Genomic DNA, 16,769 nt, shown 5'->3' with positions numbered 1-16,769 from the left:
GGGCAGTGCAGGTATTGGGCCTTCATCCCGTCATGGAGGTTGAGGTACACACCTTCGGCTATCTTCGAGCCGCCGCTTCCTTTCTTCCACAGACAGAAAAGATGGTGAAAAAAGTCAAAATGGGGCTGGAAGCCACCATATGCTTCGCAAAGATGAATGAAGGTGGAGACAAGGAGAATCGAGTTGGGATGTAGATTACAAATCCCAATCTCATAGTACAGACAGAGGCCCTGAAGGAAAGGGTGCACTAGAACCCCAAAACCCCACTTAAAGAAGTCTTCAAAAACCACGATCTCGCCTGGTTGTGGATTGGGGTACTGTTCGCCCTCCGACGCACGCCATCCTATGAGTTCCTTGTTATGGAGTACTCCCATGATGACACGGTCTTCAATGGTCTACTCGTTTCTTCTCAATTTCCACCACTCCTTTGCCATGACTCCTGCTTTCTTTTGTGCGTCACTTTTCGCCATGGATCTGGCCTTGCTGATGAACGAGGAAATGGGGGAGGATTGATTGGTGGTGATTTCGGAGGAGCTAGGGTTGGCAAGAGGAAGAAGAAGGCTGCGGCTGCGAATGGTAATGGGGTTTAGTAAAAAGTAACTTACCAATTCTATATTGTATTTAACCAAGATTTCTGCCGTTTCATCTACCCGAGATTCTTGGGAGACATGCGCACGCGCCGTAGACGGTTGTTCTCACAACCTCGAGATCTATGCCAATATATGCACCACTTCGTTATTAGTGTATGCGCCTCTTCGTTACCAGTGTGAGGGGGCCCACGCTGACGCACCTACTTATAGGTGCCACGTAACTGTTTGCTTGAAAAGACAACAAGGCAGTATGACGTGTTGTCCCGTCTACTTTTTTGACCAGACATGTCAGATTGGATTTGACAGGGCAAGTTATTACATAAATACAAAAGATAATAGCTCAAGTGGCATTTGGTTCTTCGCCGCACCTCTCGTGCTCAGGGACTACTTGGGGACTGCCCAAACCACTACCGTGCTTAGGGACTGTCCAGACCACTACCGTGCTCGGGGACTGCTCAGCCCACTACTATGCTCGGGGACTGCTCCGACCACTACCGTGCTCAAGGATTTTTTTTGACCACTATCGTGCTCAGGAACTGTTCCGACCACTGCTCGAAGACTGCTCTCCTTGGCTACATGTGATTTGTACTCACATACAGTCGAGAGGCATTTATTTAGACCTTGCTACAAGGCTTATACTTCGCCTTCTAGCAAGCTCGGGGACTACATCGGTACGATGCACCTACCAGTGCATCTCGTATTGCTTGCACGACGATTGGATTCTTAACTTCAGTGGAAATTCTTTTTAGACCCTGGCACCACGTGCCTATGTCACCTACTACTAGGCTCAGGGACTAAGTGGGCACACTTCACCTTGCGGTGAATGTGCTTATTTTATCGACCCCTACGCTATGACTGTTCGCCAAAACTACTATTGTCCAAGGGTCACTTACATTTCTTTTCAGAAATACAAGTGGGCACACTTGATAAGGAAAGAAATCTTTTTTTCTGTAGAGCACCATGCATTCTTCGGACAACCAGAATCTTCAGCTATAATCGTGGTCTACTGCTTTCTGTTCTGACCAGAATGCTGGCACATTTAATTAGTCAATGTTTCAACCAGTTGGAGATGACATGAAGACGGATCGCATTAGTCGAAGGAAATCGAACGGCGTGTCGCAGCATAATACATGGTGCTTAGGGACTAGCTATGGGGGTATTAACCCCTATACCCTTACAGCTATGCTTGGGCCAGCCCGGATCAGGGGGTCTGGCCCACTAGAAGATGACGCGCAGCCTGACCAATCCATTCGGAATCCCGCGCAAGGAATCAAGGCAGATTTGGAGGTCAAGCAAGATCCTGGTCGGTTAGAATAGGAATCCTTATCCGGCCACCTATGGCAATTGTAATTGACTAGGATTAGTTTCCAGATCTATAACCCTGCCCTTGGACTACATAAGGTGGGCAGGGGACCCCTCTAAAAAACATCTCTCATTGACATATAGCAATACAATCAGACGTAGGATATAGGTATTACGCCCTTATGGCGGCCGAACCTGGATAAAATCTTGTGTCTGTCTTACGTCACCATCTTGTTTGTAGCTTGCGCATCTGTCTGCCGATAATCTACTACCTTGGGCATACACCTAGGTAGACTGCCGACCATATTTCATCAACAATATCCATCAATTACCTAGATTTAGATCAAGCATTTGCTACCCACAAGTTTCAAGTGGAACGAGATTAGGAAAAATAAAAATGTTAGTGGTTAGCTGTCCAAAAGTCAATCATCCAGAGGTTAGTCGTCTGAGATTGTTTCGTGAATATTCTAATCAAGATTGTGGCATGACATCCACCCTAATAATTTTTTAATTTCCTCTCTTGATTTGGACAACACTACCACTCTTAAATTCTATTTTCTTGCTCAAATTTCAGCAGCACCTCTCTCTCTCTCTTTCTCAAGATTTTAGCACTATTTTCACACCCAAACTTCCTCACACTCTTTCTTACTCCAACACTACTTCTACCAAGGAGATTTCAACTATGAAATTTTTGAACTAGAATTTTGAACTTGGAAGGTTGTTTTGTGTTGTGCCTGAGGCCAAGAGCAACCAGGAAGGAGTGGTATTTATATAGGGGAGTGAGCTAGCCCGCCAACCTAGTGGTGGGCCGGTCGGCCCCACACCATGGCCTCTCCATTTTCCTGGTGGATCTCTCCTTCATGGTTAAGTAAATGGAGTGCTCCTCTTGGTGGATATTTGCTCTAGACGGTGCAGAATGGAGATAAGTGGAGATATGGGGGTGATGGTGGAGGTTGAGTGGAGATGGAGGTGATAGTGGTGGGTCCCAAGTGTCTACGGGTCCTGATGCCCGTATTTCTACCATATATATGTATGAAAATGCAATGCAAAAATATTTTATGATACTATGAAATATAAGAAGATGAATGATAGTATTTTTAATTTTTACGCCTCCATGGTAAATATGTCTTTACGGGTTTTTACGCTCCTATAAAAATTATTTACATAGGCTTGAATTTTTATAATGCCCTAATGAGTATTTTTATTTTCTTTTTCTAATGTAGGTGTTGAAAAGTAAATATGCCAAAGGAAAATATAATGCAAAAAATAATTATAGATAACTACTAAGTTACCTCCCGGCGAGGGTTCAGAATTTTGAGTCCACCAGACCGAACTTCTCCGTTCAGGTTTATTCTTTAGGTGCGTCAATAGGTCTCGAAGATGGAGACCTTGATACTCGCTTCTCATGCCACTCCAGATTGGGGCATTGTTTCGGTCTTGGCTTGAAAGCGAACCGCTCTTCCTTTCCATTAATATAGAATTTAATTTCTCCAGCTCTGACATCAATGTGAGCATTTGTAGTACTTAGGAAGGGTCTCCCAAGTATGAGGGGTGTCTTCATATCCTCATGCATGTCAAGTACTATAAAATCTATAGGAACAAAGAAATTTTGTATTTTTACCATAATATTCTCATGGATTCCTGCAGGGTAGCGGACCGATTGGTCGGCCAGTTGCAAACACATCGATGTTGGTGTAAGTGTTGAATTGTTGAGCTTGTCAAAGACCTTTTTGGGCATGACACTAACACTTGCTCTAAGATCGCATAACGCATTCTCAAAGTTCTGGCTCCCGATCGAACAATCTATAGTGGGATATCCTGGATCCTTCTTCTTGATAGGTGAAGTATTTTGGATGGCCGCACTACACTCCTCCATTAACTTGATTACCTCAGTGGAAGACAGTGGTCTTTTGTTGTTGAGGATGTCTCTGAGGTACCTCGCATAGGTAGGTACCTGTATGGCATCTAGCAATGGAATATTGATATGTAACTTTTGAATTACCTCTACGAACTTACCAAACTGCTCATCTATTTTGGCTTTCCAATTTTTGCGTGGAAATGGTAGGAGGGTCGTGTCATGAAAATCTTGTTGTAACTCTCGCTCTTGTGGCCCAACTTCTTCAACTTCATATGTTCTCTTCTCCTCTTCCTACACTACCACTAGTGTCTAACCTATCCTTGTCGGATATGGTGGATCATGAGTAGACTTTCCACCTCCCTTGGTTATGGAGTTTACCTTCTCAAGGTTAGTGGCAAAAGGTAGAGTAGCAGCCAACTGAGCTAATTTTGATTCTATCTTAGTATTTATGTTTTCTAGGACCGTATCATTAAAAGCAAGCTTCTTAAAAATATTCTCATTAATCCTAGCTTGTTCTAAGATCAAGTCTTTCAAGGATGGCTATTTAGAATTAGAAGAATTATAGTAATTACCTAGGTACATACCTTGGTAATTTAACCGTTGTTGTTGATTCCATCCTTGTCTCTATTGTTGTGGAGTAGAATTATTGATGACAATATTTGCATCCTCCTGATATTCAAGTAATTCAACCCCCAAATATTCTCCATAGTTGTTTTGAGCATTGAATGCATCTTGAATGGCCTGACGATCTTTCTTGTAATTGGCTCGCTGTTCAAGCCAATTCAACAAGATGTCCATCTTGGTTGATAGTGCACACACCACTTCTGGTACTTCTTCACTCTTATTGCATAATTGAATATTGCATTGAGACCGACCTTGATTAGAGGCTATCTTTTCCATAAGAGTTTTAGCTTTTCTAAGGGTGAGTGACACAAATGATCCTCCAGCAGTTGCATCTAGTTGTTCATGAGCTTTCTGAGTTGATCCATAGTAAAAGTTTTGCATGAGCAACAAATCTTCCATCCCATGATGAGGACAATCTGAAATGTATTCTTGGAAATGTTCCCATGCTTCTAGAATGGTTTCTCCCTTCTGTTGTTGGAAATTGTAAATCTTTCCTATTAAGGCATTGGTCTTGCCTATAGGTAAGAACTTTTCTAGGAAGGCCTTTGAACACTTTGCCCATGCCTTGATGTGATCTTTGTTCATATAGAACCACTGCTTCACCCATCCCACAAGTGAGAATGGAAATAAGTGAAGTAGTATGATGTCTTAAGCAACGTCCATGATGACAACCGTGCTACTTATCTCCAGAAAATTCAGAAGATGGGCACTAGCATCTTCATGTGCCTTTCCACTGAATGGGGTAGCTTGCACCATATTGATGAGGCTTGGCTTGAGCTCAAACTCAAGGTTGGTAGTTCTAAGTGTTGGTCTAGTGCGAATGTTCTCGGTGCTTGGAGCAGAGAACTCACGTAGGGTCTTGTCAGCCATAGCTTCAGAAACTGGTGCTGAGCTTCCTCTTGATTTGGTTGATTCTGATTGATGGAAATTATTGGTAAATCACAACCAATCCTACTATACTCTATATAAGATATGAACAAAGACAAACAAGGGTAAGCCTGCTAAAGCAGAGGTGTTATAATTTTATCAATAAGTATTTATTTGGTCAATTCTCTTAGCCATGTGCCCCTCCCTGGCAATGGCGCCAGAAATGCTCATTGATATTTCTTAGCATCACTCTTTACTAAGTTGTCATCCCTATCCTGATGCCAGAAATGCGTTGTTGGTAATTATAAATAACACTTGAAAATTCAGAGGTAAATTATATATATATATTAAAGTATCCGCAAGTGCATAGATAATATACCATTGTAGCATTTCACCTGAGAGTATGCCAGGTATCGTTATTTATATTTTATCCATAAGGAAGAGCTATGGAGTTGCGTTGGCATAGAGATATTGAAAAATATATATACTTATGATAAAACCACTCTCATGCTATGGCAGGGGTAAGTCAAATGATAAATGAATAATAAGTGTAAGATAATAATGGTATTCTAGAGATAGAAATAGAGACTCATAAAATGTAGTATGGCTAAGTAGGAGATTTGTTAAGAGCAAAAGATTCCTAAGTCATTCCTTATTTACTAACTCTTTTGTACACTCAAGTATATACACTCTCATCTATAGCATAACTAACTTTGGATCTATGCATAACAAACATTACTAAGGAAGATCAAGAATAGAGCTTGTATCCCTTCGCAACCGTGTTCTACTTGCTCTAAAAATGGAGAGTGGACTACAAACGACTCAACGGGAGTGTCACATCTATGATATACCACATGACCCAAAGTGCAGAATGCATCCGCTCGCAAACAGTATCTAAGAACCATGCTTACATAGTGTTGACCACTTAACTCACTCGAGTACTGAGCTAAGAGCTTTGCGAACATATACATAAATTCATCATCAATCATAAATATATCAAGCATATAACTAGAGCAAACTAGGAACATAATAAATAGCAACATAATATTGAAGTAGCACAAAGTCATAAATTTAGAGATACAATGGCTATACCAGGTTCCAAATGGTAGATCCGGAATCCTAAGCAATAGCCCACACTCTACTTGAACCTTGCTAGCTAGCCTATACTAGAAACATAAAGAATTGGAGCTCTATTCTCTTCTCTCTGGAAATCCTAATTTCTAGTCTGATCTTGACTTATGGCAACATGCTCTAAAGGGGGCAGGGGCTGGTTATATAGGCCAAAGCGTCAATCCTAAGCCCTTAGATCAAACCGACTTAAAAGAACAGCATAGATGCAATCCTTAAGGTGGTGGACAACCAACGTACGAAGGAGGGACTGCCAGGTGGGGACAGGGGGCTAACCGACTTACAGGTGGGGCTGGCCGGCCCCACATGTTAGCGTCTTGGCCTCCGCTTTGGTGTGGTGTCTTCCTGAGTCTTCTAGAACCTTCTGGGGTAGTTTTTGCTGCGGAAAAGCATGTTTTTATTTAACAATTTGATCCCTCTTTACAGTTTTCTAGATAAACCCTACTGAAAACATAGATTTACCAAAACTTGTGGAAATTGTCAGTTTAAACCCCTAAATCTATGTTGTTGATCCTATTTATACATTTATTCAAGTTAAGTTGATGGTTTATGATGGATGATAAGTACCATCAACACTAGCAGTTCGCCTGCATGATATTCCTAATCATGCTAGGGAGATCGCCCTTCATGGTGTTTGTCATGGAGTTGATATTGCCCTGGCCATGGCGCAAGTTCGCTCTAGGTGTGAGCTTTGACTTCTTCCCCATGGTTTTCCAGCGACTGGCCATCCTAAAGATCATGAGAGCTTGATTGAGGACTTCTCCAATGCCACCAACACCATAGCTTTCTCTTCTCTGGCTGAAGACATTGTGAACAAAGTATTTCTCGGCCCTTAGATTGTAACAGGAAACTAGCGAATAAACCTTTTACATTTGAAGTAACTTTTCCTCTTTTATTTCCTTGTGTAAGGTAGATCTTGCTTTTTATATTTTTTGCTCTGAGGGTGATGCATACCACACTAGCTTTTGCCTCCTTAGGCTAAATTTCAATCATTCATTTCTAAAGGTGATATTTTCTTATATCGGCTGTAAAAGCTCGATTGAAAACTCAATCGGCTAATTCAAGCATCGACTCAAATAGTAGGATAATACTTCTTGAAGTACTTTCCATTGAGCACTCTGTTGAACTCTTCACCTTCTAGTGTCTCATAGAAGTAAGCATTGCTAGACACACATCGAGTAATATGATAAGGCCCTCTCCAGTTAGGCGACCATTTACCATATGCGTTGTCTTTGGTCCCAATCAGCAAGATCAGCTTCCAAACCAATTCGTCTTCATGGAACTGCTTGGCTTTGACTTTCTTGTCATAATACTTAGTGATCCTTAGTTTGTTAGCTTCAGTATTTTCCAAAACGTGAAGCCGATGACAATTTAAATCTTCTAGATCGTCCATCATCAAAACTTTGTAATCACCGGCTGTTAGATTTTCTTGATATTCCATACATCATGATCCAGTCCTGATCTTCCAAGGAAGAATGGCTGCATGTCCACAAACTAATTCATAAGGAGAGCACTTAGTCGATCCATGCTATGCCATCCAATAGGCCCATAATGATTCATTCAATGTTAAGTGCTACTTTCTTGGCCAATCGATTATCTTCTTCTTGATCAACTTAATCAATGTCTGATTGGACGCCTCTGCTTGTCCATTGGCTTGGGTGTAGTAGGGAGAAGAGTTCAATAACTTGAATCCTATACCAACAGCAAAGCTCTCGAACTCCTCAGAAATGAACATTGCTCCTTAATCAGTAGTGATAGTCTGAGGGATCCCAAACCGATAAATAATATGCTCCTAGACAAAGTCAATCATGTTTTGGGACGTCACTATCTTTCGTGGGATTGGTTCAACCCACTTGGTGAAATAATCTGTTGCCACCACCATGAACTTATGGCCTTTGTTGGATGGTGGATAAATTTGGCCGATTATGTTAATTCCCCAACCTCTGAACAGCCATGGCTATATAGGATTCATGACTGATGCTAGTGATCTTTGAACATTACCAAATCTTTGGCAATCTTGACATCCTTTATAATACTCAAAACAATCTTCTAGCATCATCGGCCAGAAATACCCTAATCTTTGGATAATCTGTTTCATTTTATAAGCTGACTGATGAGCCTCGCAAACTCCTTCGTGGACCTCTCCCATGAGGACCTTAGCATCTTCTTGACTCAGGCATCTGAGTAACACCCCATTGATTGTCTTATAGTATAGCTACTCATCGAGTAGTACATATTTGATCAATTTATACCTAAGCTTCCTAGAGACCTTCTTGTTCAATTCCTAAGATAGTTAATTATTTCTTCCCTCCAATCATTGGCAATGACCTCGCTGCTGAGGATCTCTTGAATTTGTCGATAACCAGAAGCACTTTGAGCTAGCCAATTAACTTCTTGATTATGAGCTCTTGGGATATGCCTGATGGTGACCATAGGGAATTCGTCGATCAAACTTTGATATTTCTCATAGTAAGCTCTCAAGATATCATCTTTACGCTCATACAGGTCGATCAACTGATTAATCACCAACTGAGAATCTCTAAAGATTTCAATTATATCGGCCTTTACTTCTTGAAGAAGTTGAAGCCCTTTGAGGATAACCTCATATTCAGCTTGATTATTGGTCGTCCTTGGCTTGATAGTATATGCAAACTCGAAACTCAATCCTTGGGGCAAAATGATAACGATGCTAATACCACTACCCTACTTGCATGATGAGCCATCAAAGAATAAAGTCCAAAGCATTAGCTCCACATAACCAATACTAGGTCCATGATGACGAGTCACAAAGTTAGCCATTATCTGGCCAATTGATATCTTAGGTCAAACTCAGACAATGCTAGAATCCACTTTCCTACTCTCCTATTCAGAATTGGCATCGACAACATATGCTTGATCACATCTGCCTTAGATACCATAGTACACTTGGCTGATAGCAAATAATGCCGCAATTTGGTGCATGAGAAATATAGGCATAAGCACAACTTTTCCACAGGAGAATACCTTGCTTCTGGGTCCAAGAGCTTTCTACTCAGATAGAAAATGACCCATTCCCTCCCTTCAAACTCTTGTATTAAGGCCAATCCAATTGTATGGTTATTAGTCGACATGTACAATTTAAAGGGCTTACCACGCTATGGAGGGACTAATACTGGTGGAGACTTCATATATTCTTTAATCTCATCGAATGCCTTTTGTTGTACGCTACCCCATTTAAATTCTTGATCGGATTTTAGCTTCAACAAGGGGGAGAACGGCAACATCCTTTCTGATAGGTTTGAGAAAAATCTCCTAATGAAATTAATCCTGCCGATCAAAGATTGCAGTTGGGTTTTATTTGTTGGTGGGGCTGCTTCATCGATAGCCCTGATACTTTTTCTGCCCAACTTCAATCCCTCTTTCATGCACCATGAAACCCAAGAATTCTCCAGTTGGCACCCCAAAAGCATATTTGTTTGGGTTCATCTTAAGTCCATGCTTCCTCGTGCATTCTAGAGTTTCCCATAGATCAGCTAGGTGTTCTTTGTAACTCTTGGATTTCACAACTACATCATCGATGTAGATCTCAACTATCCTGCCGATCAACTTATGAAAAATATAATTCATGGCTTGCTGATAGGTTGTACCGACATTTTTCAGGCCAAAAGTCATAACTACCCACTCATATAAATCAATGGCTCTAGGACACCTAAAAAGCAGTCTTAGGGATATCTTCTTCGGCCATAAAAATCTGATTATATCCTACATTGCCGTCCATGAAGCTAATAACCTTGTGCCTTGATGCTACATCTACTAATAGATCAACTACTGGCATTGGATAACTGTCCATTGGTGTGGCTTTGTTTAAGCCTCTAAAGTCAATGCAAACTCTTAGTTTGCCATTCTTCTCGAGCATGGGGACCATATTCAAAATCCCATCCGCATATCGACACTGTCGAATAAACTTGGCCTCATACAACTTTGTAATCTCTTTCTTGATATCTTCAAGTAATTTGGGTTTAAATCTTCTTAGGGCATGTTTAAATGGTTGATATCCATCTTTGATAGGCAGCTGATGTTCTACAATCGATCAACTAAGACCGGTCATCTCATAGTACTCCCAAGCAAAACAATCTCGATACTCTTTGAAAACATTTATTAATTCTTTCTTATACTTAGGATCTAATTTAGCACTTACATACGTTGGCCTAGGCCTATCACTAGGTCCAATATTGACTTCTTCTATTAAATCGGCCGACGTAAACCCCTATCCTAACTTCCCTTCAGTATCATTTATTAGGGAATCCATTAATACATATTGTTAAAGCCGATTGTTTGGATTAGCTGTTGATGTTCATTGCTGACTTTAATGATGTCTTCCTTCACTATCTCGCTATGGAGGCACTTGTGTTTCCCTTGTCTCGCTCAAGGGCCTTCTATAGTGGTCCTCCTTCTGAAAAGGTCAGCAAGTGGTTTGCTCGGTCGATCCTCCGGTGCGGCCGAGCCATCGTTGGGATGGCTCGGGCAGGAAGACATCAAATAGAGTAAACAGAAGTAAACGAAGCAAGAGGGTCAGGGGGTCAGGACTTATCTTGGTTTTTGTTGTTGGAGAGGTAGGCTAGTGAAGGAGGTCAGTAGGCGGGCAATGGCTTGGGAGGCGTCACTTCTGGGCGGATGGCTTGGCAATGGCCTTCCCTCATGGGGAAAGGTCAGAACTCACATCGATTGGGTTAGCCCCATCTAGGGAGCCAAGCACCTAGATGGAGGGCCAGTCAAGCCACTGCAGCCACCAGAGGTCTTCACCGCCTTGTCGATACTCGGTTGATTGAGCACCACCACCATCTTGGCTGCTTCCCCCATCGGCGCCCTTCCTGTGTTGCGGCCAGGTCGATCAGGAGCACAGGAGGCAACAAGTGTGGTTGTTTGGGTAACATAGTCTTGCTCATAGTAGTAGGCATGCTCTAAGCTTCCCTCGATGGTGATGACCCCCTTTGGGCTAGGCATCTTGACCTTGAGGTAGGTGTAGTTGGGGACGACCATGAACTTTGCAAAGCACGGTTGATTGAGGAGGGCGTGGTAGACACTAGGGAAGTCAATGACCTCAAAGGTGAGTGGTGCTTGCAGAAGTTGTCTAGCTGGCCGATGGTGATGTTGAACCAGATGCACCCGAGGGGTACGACTTCCTTCCCTAGCACAATCCCATAGAATGGTGCCTTGCTAGGGCGCAAACTACTCCGAGGGATGTCCATCTTGTCAAGAGTGCTGGCGTAGAGCATGTTGATGCCACTGCCCCCGTCCATCAGCACCATGGTGAGGCGCGTAGTGCTCACGATCGGGCTGACCATGAGCGGGTAGCATCCTAGATGGGGGACGTGATCGGGATGATCTTGTTGGTTGAAGGTGATGGCCATCTAGGACCACTAGGGCCATGTTGGGGCGGCAAGAGTGTTGATGGCGTTAACCTCCTGGTTGGTGATGCAGCGCTGCCGACGGGATTCATACGCCTTAGAGCCCTCGAAGATCATGAGGCAGTGCTCGGCCTCAGGGAACTCGTTGTCTTCCTCTTGGGCACCATCCACCAGGTCGCTAGCCTTCAAAATAGGCTTCTAGGCCTTGCCCCATTGGCTGAGGGTGCTAAGGATGTAGCCCTTCATGGTGGCACAATCCTTGAGAAGATGCTTCGACTGCCCCCATGGAATGGGTAGGAGGACTTGAGCACCTTCTCAAAGTGTTCTGGGCATGCAGTGCACTCGCGGGGCTAAGGTCTAGCGGCATGGTCGGCCACGGTGACCATCTCCTCCCCATGGCACTTCCGGTCCTTATTCCACCTGTCGTGGCGTTGCTGGGACAAGGCAGGATCATTGGCGCCATCACCACCACTGAGGTGGCCAGCGGCCTTGGCTTTCACGCTAAAGTTGGCCTAGACAGCCTCCTCACTAGTGGCATACTAGGTGGCGATGTCCAGGTGCTCCTGCGTCATGCATGGGTTCTCACAGCTGAGCACGTGTATGAGCACCTCGCTGGTCATGCGGCAGATGAAGGTGTTGATCACATCAGTCTCGGTGATGTTTGGGAGCTCGTTGCGCTTCTTGTAGAAGCGCTGAATGTACTCCTGAAGGGTCTCGTTGGCTCTCTACCTATAGTAGCAGACATCCTAGGAGTTCCCTAGGTGGGTGTAGGTACCCTAGAAGTGACTAATGAAGACCGCATGGAGATCGCCATTGCAGCGGATGTTGTCGAGCTCGAGCCAAGCTCTAGTCGAGCTTGACAAAAGCAGATAAAGGTACTGGATGGCAAAATCATTGTCTAACCCCTTAGACTTCATGGCGAGGTAGGAGTCCTCTAGCTAATGGTCTAGGTTGATCTTGCCATCGTATTTGGAGATGCGTCGGTGGCCAAAAACATATGGGGTAGGGGGCCGCTCGGATCGCTGCCCTGAACGCCAGGGGGGCAAAGTGATCTAGGATGGGGCCCTCGCCCCGTTGCTTAGGGGTACAAGACTATGCTTGAGCATGGTGTCTGGCCTCGATGGTGTCATGGATGTCTCGATCATCGCTGATCCGATGCGGCGCAGGGGGACATCGAGGAGAAAGGTCATGCTTTCGCTCCTGCCGAGGCTTGGCACCCTAGGTCCATGGCCAATTAGAGCTATTGCCAGAGGTGTCACCGCTGCTCCCCGCCACCTATGGGCTATGAGCATCAGAGCACCCCCTATTGGTAGTGGTCATCATTTGGGATGGCCATGAGTGCACGACACAGTGCCGAGAGGCTGAACTCTTAGCCTGTTGCTCGAGGGCGACGCAAAGGAGCCACTTCACCTTGTTTAGCCACTCATTGGTCTTTGGGTCTGGCATGTCGGAGATGTATTCTAGGCGGCAAGCAGCGGCCACCATGTTGTACGCTGCATTGGGGAAGCAAAGGCCGCTGGGAGCCCCATGCGGGCGTTGTCATCATCGCTGAGAGGGTGCATGGTTTGCTGCCTTTGATGCTTGAGCTCTACCTCGGTGGCCTCCAAGTCCACCTGCCGAGCGGGCAAGTGGTCCACCTTCTCCTGAAGGTAGGCCATGAGGCTGCAGGGACTCTGGTCCGATGATGTGAGCCTGGGCGCCTCCTCAGCAAGATCTTTGCCATCGACGTGGTAGCACATGAACGGCAGGGTGTCGTAGTCGATGTCATCGGAGTCGTACTCCAACCCATTCCCTGAGGGAACCTTAAGGAGGGCACAGAGTGAGGGGACATCAGTCACTACTATGCCAAGAAGGATGATGCTCCATGGTGCCTCATGACTATGAGGTGCTCCAACTATAGCTGGAAGGTCACCGCTGCATTCTATATCCTAAAAGGTAGGTCTAGGAGGTAGTACTAGAAGTGATCAGGCGGTGGGAGCACCTCACCGGTGGTGATCTGGTGGTGGACATTGATCTGGTGGTGGACATTGGCCAACATGTAGAACATCTAGCAGTGGTACAACATGGTGGGGTTTGGGCCTAGACCACGCCAGATCTGATGGGCCATAACCTCAAGATCTGCTCCCAAGAGTCTTGGTGGAGGAGGCAGCGCCGGGTGCTCATTGCCCGTAGGTGCAGCCGCATGGACTGGACGAAGCTCACCGTAGTAGTCCACGATATAGGCCAGGCTCCCAAAGTTGAGGACCTAGCCCATAGTGAAGGCGCTGACCATGATGGAGAACTCGCCAATGAAGCGGACACTACCATCTAGGGTAGTGCCACTTGCTTCAACGACGAGGTGGGTGGCACCTACCATCGTAGAGCTAGAATCGCACTTGATGCTGCCCCCTACCTAGCGCACCAACTATCATGGGGTCAAAACGGGGGCAAACATGTTGTTCGAGTCAGTGTTAGAGTACGGGGTCTCCGATGGCTCGGGTGGACTTAGGAACACAAGAATCACGTAGAGAAGACACAATGGTTTATCCTAGTTTGGGCCAATTTGGTCCCTACGTCCAGCAGCTAATGATCCTTATACTCAAGAGCCCCCAAAATCAGGGGTCACAATAGAGTGTAAAGGAAGAGAGTTTGGTAGGAGGGTTAGCTCGATGCTAATCCTAAGGTTGCCTCAACACTGGTGGAGTCTCTCCCTCATCGAAGAGGAAGTAGACGATGGGATGCGGTGGAGGAGGGGCTCTCGGTGCCCCTCTCTGGGTTGCCTTGCTCTCAATAGAGAGCAGAGGCAGATGGAATGTAATGGAGTGTCTGGTGATCGAATTGGGATCCTATCCCCTCTAGGTCTGACCTTCTCCCTTATATAATGAGATAGGTCAGGTACAAGGCAGTTTGAGGGTTCTAGTCTATGGCCTACGTGCACTAAAGTTTAGGAGGGTCTTGTAGTGGTGCATCGTGGATCGTCAAGGTGTCTTAGAGCCGAAGAAGCCTGGGTGTCGTTTGGCTGCTCTATTCTGACACTCTGCGTGTTAGAGGGTGCTGGCTTGGACCAGCCTCCCCCGGATGAGACCTTCTGGAGTCATCTTGGTGGTGAAGCAGGTTGGCTCCAGGGGCTGACGCGTGGGCCTAGAAGCCCTCGAGCCCCCGGAGGCTGTAGGAAGCTTTGTCTTCTTGTGTCATGCCCTGGACATGACCTTGTCAGAGCAGCAGTTGGCAGGGGCATGCCTTCGAAGCGACGCTAGGGAGCCCCCGAGCATCGGTAGCCTAGGGCTTGTCTTCTTGTGCCTGGGCCTTGGCTGGCATCGTTAGCTAGGTAGGAGCCAAGGACTAGGCTTGGTTGTGCCATAGATCGGGAGCCCAAGGCTTGGGGGCCCTAGGCAGAAGCTGCGATCGAGTCAGGCTCAGTCGGGTCTCTTTGCTAGAGGGTGCGCGCGAGCGTGCCCAATGGGCATAGCCCCCAAGCGATCCTAAAGGGGTCAGTCAGGGGGTCTTCTTCATTTAGGAACCATTGGACCCGAGGCTAAACATACCTGTATGTTAGGATCTCGTCACCAACAATCATTAGATCTACTTACATCGTAAAGAAATCGTGAAGGCATGTTATACGCATGTAAGCTTAGGCCATCAGCTAAATAGTCGATGGAGACATAGCGGGTGGCTGACGCCATGCTCTTCTTAATAGATAGATCTATCAACCAACAATGTCCAATCTAACACGCTATCAATAGATCGAGTCGTCTGATGCAGCATTGATAGCGGGGTTATACCGGATACTGGCGAACGATGAATTTATCTCTTAACAGAACATGGCTTCAAACACCCGCCATGTATGATCAAGATAAAGATAGATTAGTCATCAAAACATGATCTAATATCAAGAATTGAATTCAACTTTGATGGTAATTAGTAGACAATGGATCAAAATAGTAAGACTAACAAATCTCAATAGATCATGCAATTGGTGATATTACATTAAACAGTAAACTTTGATCAATACCAACGTTTACAAGAGATCAATCATCTATTGTAGCCTTGTAAAGGTTGATATGAATCGATAACTAATCTATACCATAATTTGTAAGAGATCAGTCATTTGCTGCAGCCTTACAAATAACAATATAGATCAATAACTAACTTATACCTCAACTTGCAAAAGATCAGTCATTTGTTGCAGCCTTAGAAGTAACAATACAAGTCATGACGAATACTCACAAACAAGCTAGAGGTCAGGTCGTCCGATGCAGCACTACTTGCCCAAAGAACTCATCAAAATCTACTCTACTCCTACTCCTAAGGGGTGGCCTGAGCCAAAAAGTAAACTTACTTATTTGTTTGATCGTTGAGGGATGTTATTACAATAGCCGGGGTTCCATATTTATACCCGAGGCTTGACTATGAGTCCTGGTCCAACAAGACTGATTACAGGATTTGGAAAAGAAAACAAAAACATCCTAATTTAAGGTAACTTGGACTCCAATCTTTCCCTTCTATGTCCGACGTGTCTCTTCTGCTTCCGATCAATGTCACCTTTGTCGTCAGAGCTTCTCTTCAAGGTGACAAGATGATAACATTCAGTCGATTCTGATGAACCAAATTCTGGTGTTAACAGCGGCAGCACCACCTCCTCATCGAAGTGAACTACATCCTGGCCTTGAGGAGATCCATCATAAGCATCGAGTAGCTAGACGAGAATGGCTCACGGGTGGAGATCGAGGACGGCGTATTGCACATCTGGGATAGAAGCTGCCGCCTTCTCGCCATGGTGAACCGAGGAAGCAACCAGCTTTTACGTGATTCATGTGCAGGTGGCACACCCCCTTTACCTTGCCGCATGCTAGGACGATGAGGCATGGTGCTAGCACAAGCCCTTTAGGCACCTTCACTTTGAGGCCCTAAAGTAGCTCAGTAAGGAGGAGATGGTGTGTGGCATGCTCTACGCTGACCACATCAAGCAGCTCTATGATACCTGTGTGGTGACCAAGCTGAAGTGATGGTCTTTCCTGTGTCAAGCCTCCTACC

The 16,769-nt window shown here is 45.0% G+C and overlaps 1 non-coding gene across 1 annotated transcript; it reads left to right on the top strand.

Moving 5' to 3' along the window:
• Nucleotides 1-4,771: 4,771 nt before the first annotated feature.
• On the top strand, nt 4,772-4,879 carry LOC136553145 (small nucleolar RNA R71). The gene has a single exon (XR_010783052.1). It is a non-coding gene; the product is annotated as a small nucleolar RNA R71 (small nucleolar RNA).
• The last annotated feature ends 11,890 nt before the right edge of the window (nt 4,880-16,769 follow it).

This window comes from Miscanthus floridulus, chromosome 4, assembly GCF_019320115.1.
Source record: "Miscanthus floridulus cultivar M001 chromosome 4, ASM1932011v1, whole genome shotgun sequence".
NCBI classification, from domain to species: Eukaryota; Viridiplantae; Streptophyta; class Magnoliopsida; order Poales; family Poaceae; genus Miscanthus; species Miscanthus floridulus.
Note: the sequence above shows the minus strand (reverse complement) of the source record. Positions and strands in the feature narration are given on the sequence as shown.